This window comes from Antechinus flavipes, chromosome 4 (genome assembly GCF_016432865.1).
Source record: "Antechinus flavipes isolate AdamAnt ecotype Samford, QLD, Australia chromosome 4, AdamAnt_v2, whole genome shotgun sequence".
NCBI classification, from domain to species: Eukaryota; Metazoa; Chordata; class Mammalia; order Dasyuromorphia; family Dasyuridae; genus Antechinus; species Antechinus flavipes.
In genome coordinates this window covers 55,288,900-55,299,769 of record NC_067401.1, presented here as the reverse complement: position 1 = coordinate 55,299,769, position 10,870 = coordinate 55,288,900, and positions in this window count along the sequence as shown.

Genomic DNA, 10,870 nt, shown 5'->3' with positions numbered 1-10,870 from the left:
TTTTTTTTCCTTGAACATGGGCTTGGGGAGTGCAAAAAAGAGCTAAACATTCATCTGTAGTTTTAAACAGGTTAGCTTGCTGTCTACATTGATCATTCAAGAAACACTTATTAAGTGACTTCTGTGTGTAAGTTACTGAAGGATAGTACATGAAAGATATAGAATACAATCTAATGGGAGAGTCAGAAACTATGCTAATAATTACAAAATGTACTTTGGGCCCTCTGCAAACAAATATGCAAAAAAACCCCAAAACTAAAAGCCATACCTAAGTGTAAGCTATACTTTGGTTCTGCTACTACTAAAGTCCAGGTCATGAGGTCTATCGAATGCCGCTTTTTACCAGACTAAACTAAAGGACACATGAAAGCAAAAACAGGAAATTAAAAAGGTCAATAGCAAGGAACCTCTTCCATCAACAAACACAGAAACACATTCTTGTTTGCCATCAGGGAGGAAGGTGACTTACTCTCCTAGTGCTGTGTCCAACTGGAACACCCCTAAAGCTTCCCCATTGAGCTGCTGATCTGATTTTCTGAATTCCTACTGCCATCTCCTGTTTCTCTTTTGAATTACAACTACTATATTGCCTTTTCCCTACAGGAGAGTGGAAGCAGATCTTTTAAGAAATGCTCTAGTTCAGTTCTTTTGTGAGTCTGACTGATGGTCATACCCAGCCAGCATTGGAGAAAGTCTCTCAGGACAATTCTATACCTCAAATTCACTTGTTCTCCTTCATCCCAGTAGAGTCCTTTAGACCTAACCTTTCAGCCCCCATCATGTTCCTAGCAACTGGCCTAAGTCATAGAATCATAGATTTAGACCTGGAAAGGAACTCAGAGGTCCTTTATTACAAACTTTTCCCACTTGTGACCCCTTTTCACCTGAGAAATTTTTATTCAATCCTGGGCATATAAGTATATAAAACAGGTAAACAAATTAAACATTTACTGATAATTTCACAATTCCCCCATTCACACAACACTGCCACAATAGGGCATTGTAACCCACAGTTTTTAAGAAGCTTTAGTCTAGTATATCCCTCTCCTCTTATGTTAAAAATAGGGAAACTGGAAAGTGATGGTGCCATAATTAAAACTCTGGTCTTATGGCCCAGTGCTCCTTCCCTAGGACCATGTTATCTACAAACAGAATAGCATTAAATTTCACTTAACAAGAATAGAAGGGGCAGGGAGGAATTTGAAATTACATTATTGCAGCTATATTCTAAACCACAAAATATTAGTGCATAAAAGTAAAAAGTACTTTGAGAATTCAGAGGAAAAAATTAGGAGGAAAGGGAGAGGAATATGAAAGAAACCATCATGCAGCAAGTGACAATTGAGCTAAGTCTTGAAGTCTATAGATTAGATTTCAAGGCAAATATAAGTGGCCATTCTAGATTTAAGGGCATGAACAAAAATATGGAAGTGTAAGGAAGCATGGGATGTGCGTGATTGGAGGACATCCACAAATGCAATAAAAATAATATGAAATGGCTCACAGAATGCATGTATATAAAAAACTAATGACAGATTAATTATAACTACTCAGACAACCAGGTTTTCCTGTTTTTCTGTTTTCTACACTGTCCTCCCCCAGGAACTTTACCAAAGTTGAAAACTTAAAAGAGTTTTATTTTGAAAGTTCTAGCACAAATAATGTTCTTCTAGTGGTGTTCCATGATAAAGATGCCAGAAGTAAGAACACCAGAAAGAAACTACATGGGTTAAATGTTGGTACTAGATGAATGGTATTAAAACACCTTTCTGTTAATTGTTAACATTTTAACTTTCTGTAAGAATGGATACAACAGTTGTGCCAATGCTTGCAATCACTATTAGATGACTTTGCTTAACTTTAAGGGAAAATATCAGGGATGGGAGTGGGAGGTGGCAAAGGTTAGTAAGAAATGACGAGTCCAAACAAAATATATCAATACATTTAAAAAACCTACCATGGCTCCTGATCCTACTACATACCACTAGATCCAAGATAAGCCAAGGATAACCTAGATAAGCTGAGAAGAGAGATTCAAGCAAAGGGAACTAAGAAATGAGATGTTAGGAGCAATCAAGATTTTTGTGGTTTTTCAATTATCCAGCTTCATTACATGGCTGCCTTTATGTCAGATTGGTCTAGGGCAACTCCATAACAACCCACTTTAATTTTTTTGGATATGTATTTTAAGAAAAAGTCGATTTTGGGGGGAAATTTAACAAAAATGAGCATGATATATCACAAAATTGATTTTTATTATAGCTTTTTATTTACAAAACATATGCAGGGGAATTTTTCAACATTGATCTTTTCAAAACCACCTGTTCCAATTTTTCCCCTCCTTCCCTCCACCCCTCCCTAGATGGTAGGTAGTCAAATACATATTAAAAATGTTAAAGTACATGTTAAATACAATATATGTATACAAAATAAATATAAAATATATTTACATAGCTATCTTGCTGCATAAGAAAAATTGGCTCTATAAAGAAAGTTGGAAAACAAAAATGCAAATAAGAGAAAGAGTGGAAATGCTATGTTGTGATCCACACTCATTTCCCATAGTTCTCTCTCTGGGTGTAGCTGATTCTCTTCATTACTGAACAGTTGGGGAACTGGTTTGAATCATTTCATTGTTAAAGAGAGTCCATCAGAATTGATCAGCATCTATCATTGTTGTTGAAGTGTATAATGATCTCCTGGTTCTTCTCATTTCACTAAACATCAGGACATGTAAATCTCTCCAGACCTCTCTGAAATCATCCTGTTGGTCATTTCTTACAGAACAATAATATTCCATAACATTCATGTAGCACAATTTGCTCAGCTATTCTCCAATTGAGGGGCAATCACTCAGTTTCCAGTTTCTAGCCACTACAAAGAGGGCTGCCACAAACATTTTTGCACATGTGGGTCCCTTTCCCTTCTTTGAGATCTCATTGAGATATTAGCCCAGTAGTAACACTGCTGGATCAAAGGGTAGTTACACTTTGATAACTTTTTGAGCATAGTTCTAAATTGCTCTCCAGAATCAACCCACTTTATATAATACTTGAAATTGGAAGCTATTTTCCCCAAAACCACACTATGAAATAAACTGATTATTTCTTAAACACAGACTGTACCAAGTACCATACTGGTACTTGGGGGAGGTAGTGGAGAGCTTTTGGAAATAAAAGGAAAGATCTGGAAAAAAAAATCTAAGGCTTTAAGAGAAAGCCTTTTGAAAAGTCAAAAACAATTTTGAATCTAGTTCTCCAGCTCTAGGCCAGCTGAATTCTAAAGGGGCTAGCTAGTCCAGATATCTCACAGTATGGAATGGTAGATGTTTTGAGATTTAACTGCTGTAATTATTGGACACAACTTTGATAATGGCTTTGTTGCAAATCACTTGGGGAATCATCCCAAGAAATTTATTAAGCCCTATAATTCAGCCTACCAATGATTTGGGAGGAGTTGCAGGAATATCTTGTATTCCCTGCTTTACCACGTCTCTGACTCAAGGATTACTTCTCTCTGCACTTGCTTGCCATTCAGTTTAAACACTACTGCCTTAAGCAAGCTGAATTCGAGGGGGGCAGGTCCAGACAGACCCCCTTCGTAAGCTTCTCTGCAAGTAGTCACATGCTAAGTGATTCTATGGCTCAGGGCCCTTTGGCAGAGCCTGGGTGGAGAGAAGGGCAAACAGGTTGTAAGTAGGTGGAACTAATGTTATTGGTAGACTTAGTTTGAGAATTGTAGGTGGAGTAGTGCTCTATGACCTACTTGTGGCTAATAGTGGGCAATTGGTGAAGAAATAGAAAAGACCAGAGAAGACCAGGTAGTTTACCAAATCATCCTCTTCTCACATTTCTTTTAGCAGAGGATTTCATTTTTCACTGTAAAAAATGAGGGCGTTCATTTTTATCTCCAATTTATCCTGAATGTGACTTGTTTGTACATAGCTGTTTGCATATTGTCGCCTTTAAGAGCTGAGCATCCTTGAAAGCTTGGACTGGATTTTTTTGGGGGGGAGTGGAGAGAAGCAGAGGGTTTTGCCTTTATATCCAAAGCACTTAGCCTAGTTCTTGGCACTTAGTATATGCTTAATAAATGCTTGTTGACTTGTTTTTATATCACATTCATTTACAAATGACTCTTCCCTCCTCATTAAACTTTCCCTGATCAATGGAGAAAAATCCACAGACATCCTCTATATGTATTTTTTAATGTATGTGTGTATTATATATATACACATATACATACACATACACATGTACATATATATCAAAATTATATATGATATAGATAAATCAAAATGATATATGAGATACATTGATATATATTTTGATATTTATATATATGATTTAATGTGTATATATGTGTATGTATACTGTAATGTGCATGAATGTATATGTGTATATATATGTGTATGTGTGTATATGTATGTACATACATATACACACAAACACACACACACAAATAGTATTTGAAACATTCCACACTCACACCTACAAAAGGAGAAAGATGCATTTTTCTCTCTTAGGGACTCAGCTCATTCATTTTAATTACACATAATTCAATTTTTGTGGTAGTTTGTCAGCAATCATTTAAGTGCCCTCTGTATGTTGGGCACCGTGTAAAGCACTATGTGTACAAAACCAAAATCAAAATATTTCCTGCCCTCAAGTAGCTTACATTCATTCTATTGTGAAGAAACTATATGTGTACAGAAATTATATTCAAAAGAATATTTGGGTGGGTGGGGACAAATGAACCCTGTAATCAAGAGAGATTTCTTGTAGAAGGTGATACTTGAGCTGAGCTTTGAGATTCTCTAAGGTGAAGAGGGAATGCTTTTCAGACATAGGAAACAGTCTATGCAAAGACCTGATGATGGGAAATAAACATTCAAGGGGAACAATTCTATGCTTTTTAAAAACATGTACTTTGTTACATTTGAGTTCTGCGTTATCTCCCTTTCTTTGTCCCTTCCAACCCCACATTAAAGAAGACCAACATGGGTACAAATATTTATCTTTCCTTCTCAAAGAGGACCATGACATCAGGGAGATGATGCCATAATATACAAACTGGATTTGAGAGAGGGAGGGCTGTGCAAGGTTGCCTACCTCACTTTCTTTGCAGTCATCTGAGTCCAGGGGCCAGTCCTAACTGATTAGGACTATTGGAGGCACATTTAGTGATTAAGGTTAGGTAAGAAAGAACTATGTCAAAGAGTGGTCTTTCTTACCTGGTCAAAAAAAATAATTATCTGGGAGGGGAAGACCCTCTGTTTCTGGCCAAATTAAAATTAATTGCTATTTATATTCACTCAGAGGCAATCCTTGCCCAAAGACCAAGGACCTGGGACCTTTAGTTTGGCCCATCTTGAGAGCCACGAATGATTTGCATCTCTCCTTAGATGATTCTGTGAACTATGTAGCTAGCTTCTATCTCTCTACAGAATTCCAATATTGCTCTCCATTTTCCTCTAGGATTGCCTATTATGACTGGATGTCTTAAATAATTCATTTCAAAAGCAAAACTAATTTCCAAAAATACTCCATTTCCATTAAAGATGCCATTCCTTATCTACAAGTCATTCCCCAATTGATAATCAAAACATATGAGCAAGCCGTTTTTAGATAAAGTCAAAGCTATCTTTAGTTATATAAAAAATGTTTTAAGTCATTATTGATTAGAGAAATGCAAATTAAAATAATTCTGAGACCAGGAGATCATTATATACCTCAACAACGATACTGTCTGAGGATATATTCTGATGGAAGTGGACCTCTTCGATAAAGAGAGCCTTAATTGATCAAAGATGGACAGAAGCAGCTATACCCAGAGAAAGAACACTGGGAAATGAATATAAACTGCATTTTTGTTTTTCTTCCCGGGTTATTTATACCTTCTGAATTCAATTCTCCCTGTGCAAAAGAAAACTGTTCGGTTCTGCACACATATATTGTATCTAGGATATACTGCAACCCATTCAACATGTAAAGGACTCTTGCCATCTGGGGGAAGGGGTGGAGGGAGGGAGGGGAAAAATCGGAACAGAAGTGAATGCAAGGGATAATGCTGTAAAAAATTACCCTGGCATGCATTCTATCAATAAAAAGTTATTTAAAAAATTAAAATAAAATAAAATAATTCTGAGATACCACCTCAAATTGATTAGGAAAAAATAATGTTGCAGGGGATATGGGAAAATTGGGACACTAATGCTTTGTTGGTGAAGTTGTAAACTGATCTAACCATAGAAGAGAGTAATTTATAACTATGCCCAAAGTGCAAATTGTTCTTATTCTTTGATCCAGTTATAACCACTGTATCTAAGGAGATTTTTTTTAAAGGGGAAATGATCTACTTTTACAAAAATATTTATATCAGCTCTTTTTATGTAGTACAGAATTGGAAATTGAGGGGATAGCCATCAACTGGAGAATGGCTGAACAAGTTGTGGCATATGAATGTAATGTAATACTGTAAGGAATGTGTTATAAGTGCTAGTAGAAATGATGAGCATGTAGATTTCAGAAAAACCTGAAAAGACTTATATGAACTGATGCAAAGTGAAGTGAGCAGAACCAGGAGAACACTGTACAATAAAAAGCAACATTGTATGATGATCAACTATGAATAACTTAGCTATTCTCATTATCACAATGATCCCCAAGACAAATACAAAGGACTCATGATGAAAAATGCTATTCATATCCAGAGAAAGAACTGATAAACTCTGAATACAGATCAAAGAATACTATTTTCACCTTTTTTTGGTATGTTTCTTTTTTCTTGGGGGTTTCACATCATGACTAATATGGAAATATGTTTTACATGACTGTATACATATAATCCATATCAAATTACTTAGAAGAATTTAAATTAAAGTTAAAATTTGTCTTTATAATTGGGGAAAAAAATAAAAAATAAAATACTATTAAAAAAAAAAGATATCATTATTCTTTTAGTCACCCAGATTTGCAACTTTGATTTCTTCCTCGGCTCATTTTTTTTTAACATATCACATCATTTGCTAAATCTTTTTGTTTTAATCTTTGGCATATGCCACCTTTTCTCTATTCACACAGTTCCCACCATAGTTCAGGCCATCACCATCTGCTATAATTTCCTAATTGGTCACTCTGCCTTGCCACCAAAGTGATTTTCCTAACATATAGTTTTAACCATGTTACCCACTTATTGAATGAACTCCACTGGCTCCCTTTTGCTTTTAGGATCAAAAATAATCTCTTATTTGGCATTTAAAATTCTTCACATGCTGACCCCATCCTTTCTTTACAGCTTTCCTACACAATACTTTACCTACTCTGTGGTCCAGGCATATTGGACTCTCACACATCATTCCATCATCAGCTAGCTAATTAAATGGATGGATGGATAGGTTTAGATAGATAGATGGATAGAAGGATGGCCGGATGGATGGATGGATGGATGATAGATGATAGATAAGATAGGGAGAGACAAAAAGAGAGACAGAAAGTGATATGATGTATAGGATAATCAAGAAAAGTAACTCCATTTTGTTTGCAGTTCCTTTTTCTTGTTACTAACCCTATTTATATTGCAGTCCCTGATAATAACCTTGCTAATAACCTTTCTAAGGGTTGAAACACCAAGTATCCAGAATGGTCCTATTAGGGCTAAGTTACTAGAAATAGCCAGTCTAAACAATTGCCTTTTCCATTTATACATCCCTAATCTTAACCCCAAACCTTCAGCAACAATCCTATCCAACCAAGAGGTACCTCATATCCAATTTACCCCCTCTCTAATTGAATTTTATGTAATAATATTTGTCCTTTTGTTCCTTGGGGAGTCTCTGCCCTATGGATAGAGCTTCTTGATTGATAAACGCAATTCAATAAGTCCTCATTGATTCCTAAATTTCTGATTCTAATTTTTATTCCAGCACCAACAATTTTACCCACAGATGGACAGATAAGAGCATTTAAACTGTGTGGGTCAGAAACCATTAATAAAACAACTGGATAGATCTCTTGAAGCAAAGCAAAGTTTATTATACGTTCTCAAGAACAGGCATCCCACTGTTATGCCACAGTTCTCTTTAACTGTCCTGACTCAGTTTCCCTGCACGAGTTTCCCTTGTCCCAATTTCCTTAACTGTTCTGTCTCAATCTCTTTAGTTGTAAATCCCACTCTGACCCAGTAAAACTGAGGATTATTTGCTTTCAAGTTATAAATTAGCAAGATAAACAAGAGAGTAGATCTCCTGACTCTTTTGTGTCCTCAAGGATTTACAATATTCCTTTAAAATATTCCAAGATGCCCCATGATATCTTTACTTCTTTGTATTCAGACATCCAGTCTCTGGATTTTTTTTTAGGGTTTATGGCTTCCCCTTCCTGATAGAAACTTTCCCTCCTTTCCTCTTCTTTGTCTCCAAAAAGGTACTTAAAGATTTGAGATTCTCCCAGTCAGCACTGGATAATTCCAAATGAGAGTCTTGTCCAGTCAGTCTCACTCTCCCATTAATAAAATATTAAAACTCTCTAATCTCTCTCCTGCCTCAGTTTCTCCGGCATCACACCACCCATTGAGCAGACAATTGAAGAGAGGAGGCACTGTAGGGGGCAGGGTCGAGGCTTTTAATCCCTAACGCAAATTCCCCTCCAACCACTAACCCTCATCCTTATTGGCTGAGGATCTTACATTCTAAACTCGGGAACTATCCAAGAAATTGAACTTGACCAATAAGTACATAGGTGCCCATATTTGGCTGAAATAGGGAGGATAAGGTGACTTAAGTATGCCTTTAGGGGATAACAGGGAAGGGATAGCCTACTCAAACTTTGAAATAGATGAAGCCTTACTCGATTTTCACAACTGTCTTGAAAGATCTCACTTTATCTCGTTCAATAGTTTTATGTGGTGGGAACTATGCTAAATGCTAGAAATACAAAACCAAAAAAGGCAGTCTCTACTTTAAGAAGCATAAATCCTAATGGAAAAAGACAACATACATAAGGAAAAAAAAAAACGGTGGAGAGTAAACAAAATGATGAGAAGGATAGAGATGGAAAAGTCAAGAAAGTCAGAAACAGAACAGGGTTTTAAGTAAACACAATTGATCTGGGCATTCAAATTGAAGTTCCTCTGCCAGAGGAAGGGGTGTGGTGTAGGGAAGGAATGAAAAAGTATGGAGAGTAGAGAATTAGAAGAAACAAAATATCTTATCAAAAACTCCACTGACTCACTGATGAATGCAGGAAAGATTCATTTTATATTCTTGCAAGAATGGGTGCCTAAGTAAGGTAGACACACCTTTGAAACTCCAAAGGCAGCATTTTATTTCCAATCCTGAAAGCACAACTCCCTGATTCCCTTTAATTGGATGTTACAGAAGTTACAGAACATGAATCTCTACATCTCCAGGAGCTTACATTCTAGGAAGAAGATAATAGTGAAGAATTAAGGGAAAGAACAAAAATTCTTTTCAAATCTCAGGCCACCACCTCCAATTACAAGTTAGTCACTGCCCCCAGGGAGCTTATGTTCTTTTGGGGGAAGATAACTAACTTCTACCCTTGATTATTCTTTGATATCCTTATGGGTTTCAATTTTCTAATTTGTTTCATTTCTCCAATTCAATTTTCATTTTGAATTATTCAATCAAATTGAATGATTTAACAAAATAAATATCCATTCATTTCTCACAGAGTGGACCTGATTTTGAAATATGATTGTTGCATTCACTCCTCCATGCCTGAAATGTTTGTTCCTCTGCTTCTCAGAATCCCTACTTTTTCTTAAAACTCAGCTCAAAATTTGGAACTATGCTCAAAAAGTTATCAAACTGTGCATACCCTTTGATCCAGCAGTGTTACTACTGGGATTATATCCCAAAGAGATACTAAAGAAGGGAAAGGGACCTGTATGTGCCAAAATGTTTGTGGCAGCCCTATTTGTAGTGGCTAGAAGCTGGAAAATGAATGGATGCCCATCAATTGGAGAATGGTTGAGTAAATTGTGGTATATGAATGTTATGGAATATTATTGTTCTGTAAGAAATGACCAACAGGATGATTTCAGAAAGGCCTGGAGAGACTTGCATGATCATTATATACTTCAACAATAATACTATATGATGATTAATTCTGATGGACTTGGCCATCTTCAACAATGAGATGAACCAAATCAGTTCCAATAGAGCAGTAATGAACTGAACCAGGTACACCCAGCAAAAGAACTCTGGGAGATGATTATGAACCACTACATAGAATTCCCAATCCCCCTATTTTTGTCCGCCTGCATTTTTTATTTCTTTCACAGGTTAATTGTACACTATTTCAGAGTCCAATTCTTTTTTGTGCAGTAAAATAACTGTTTGGACATGTATACGTATATTGTATTTAACTTATACTTTAACATATTTAACATGTATTGGTCAACCTGCCATGGGGGAGGGGGGGAGGGAAAGAGGGGAAAAATTGGAACAAAAGGTTTGGCAATTGGCAATGTTATAAAATTACCCATGCATATAACTTGTAAATAAAAAGCTATTAAAAAAAACACACACACACAGCTCAAGCCTTTCCCAGTGTCCTAGCTGCTACATTTGATTTGTGTGTAGTTTTTATCCGTATATGTACATATTGTGTCTCTTGTTAGAACATAAGCTCCCAGGGACTATTTTACTCCGGCCTACACTCCCTAGCATGTACTCAAAGGGATCTGTGATCCCATCCATTCAGGAGTATCCTTCAACATATATAGAGAGATAGCAACCCATCCATACCTGCCCATCTTGCACAAATTTCATCCAGGTTTTCCCAAAAGTTTGTCATAGAGGATCGATGTAACATGCTGAAGGCCTTCTACCAACCCTGAGCGTATG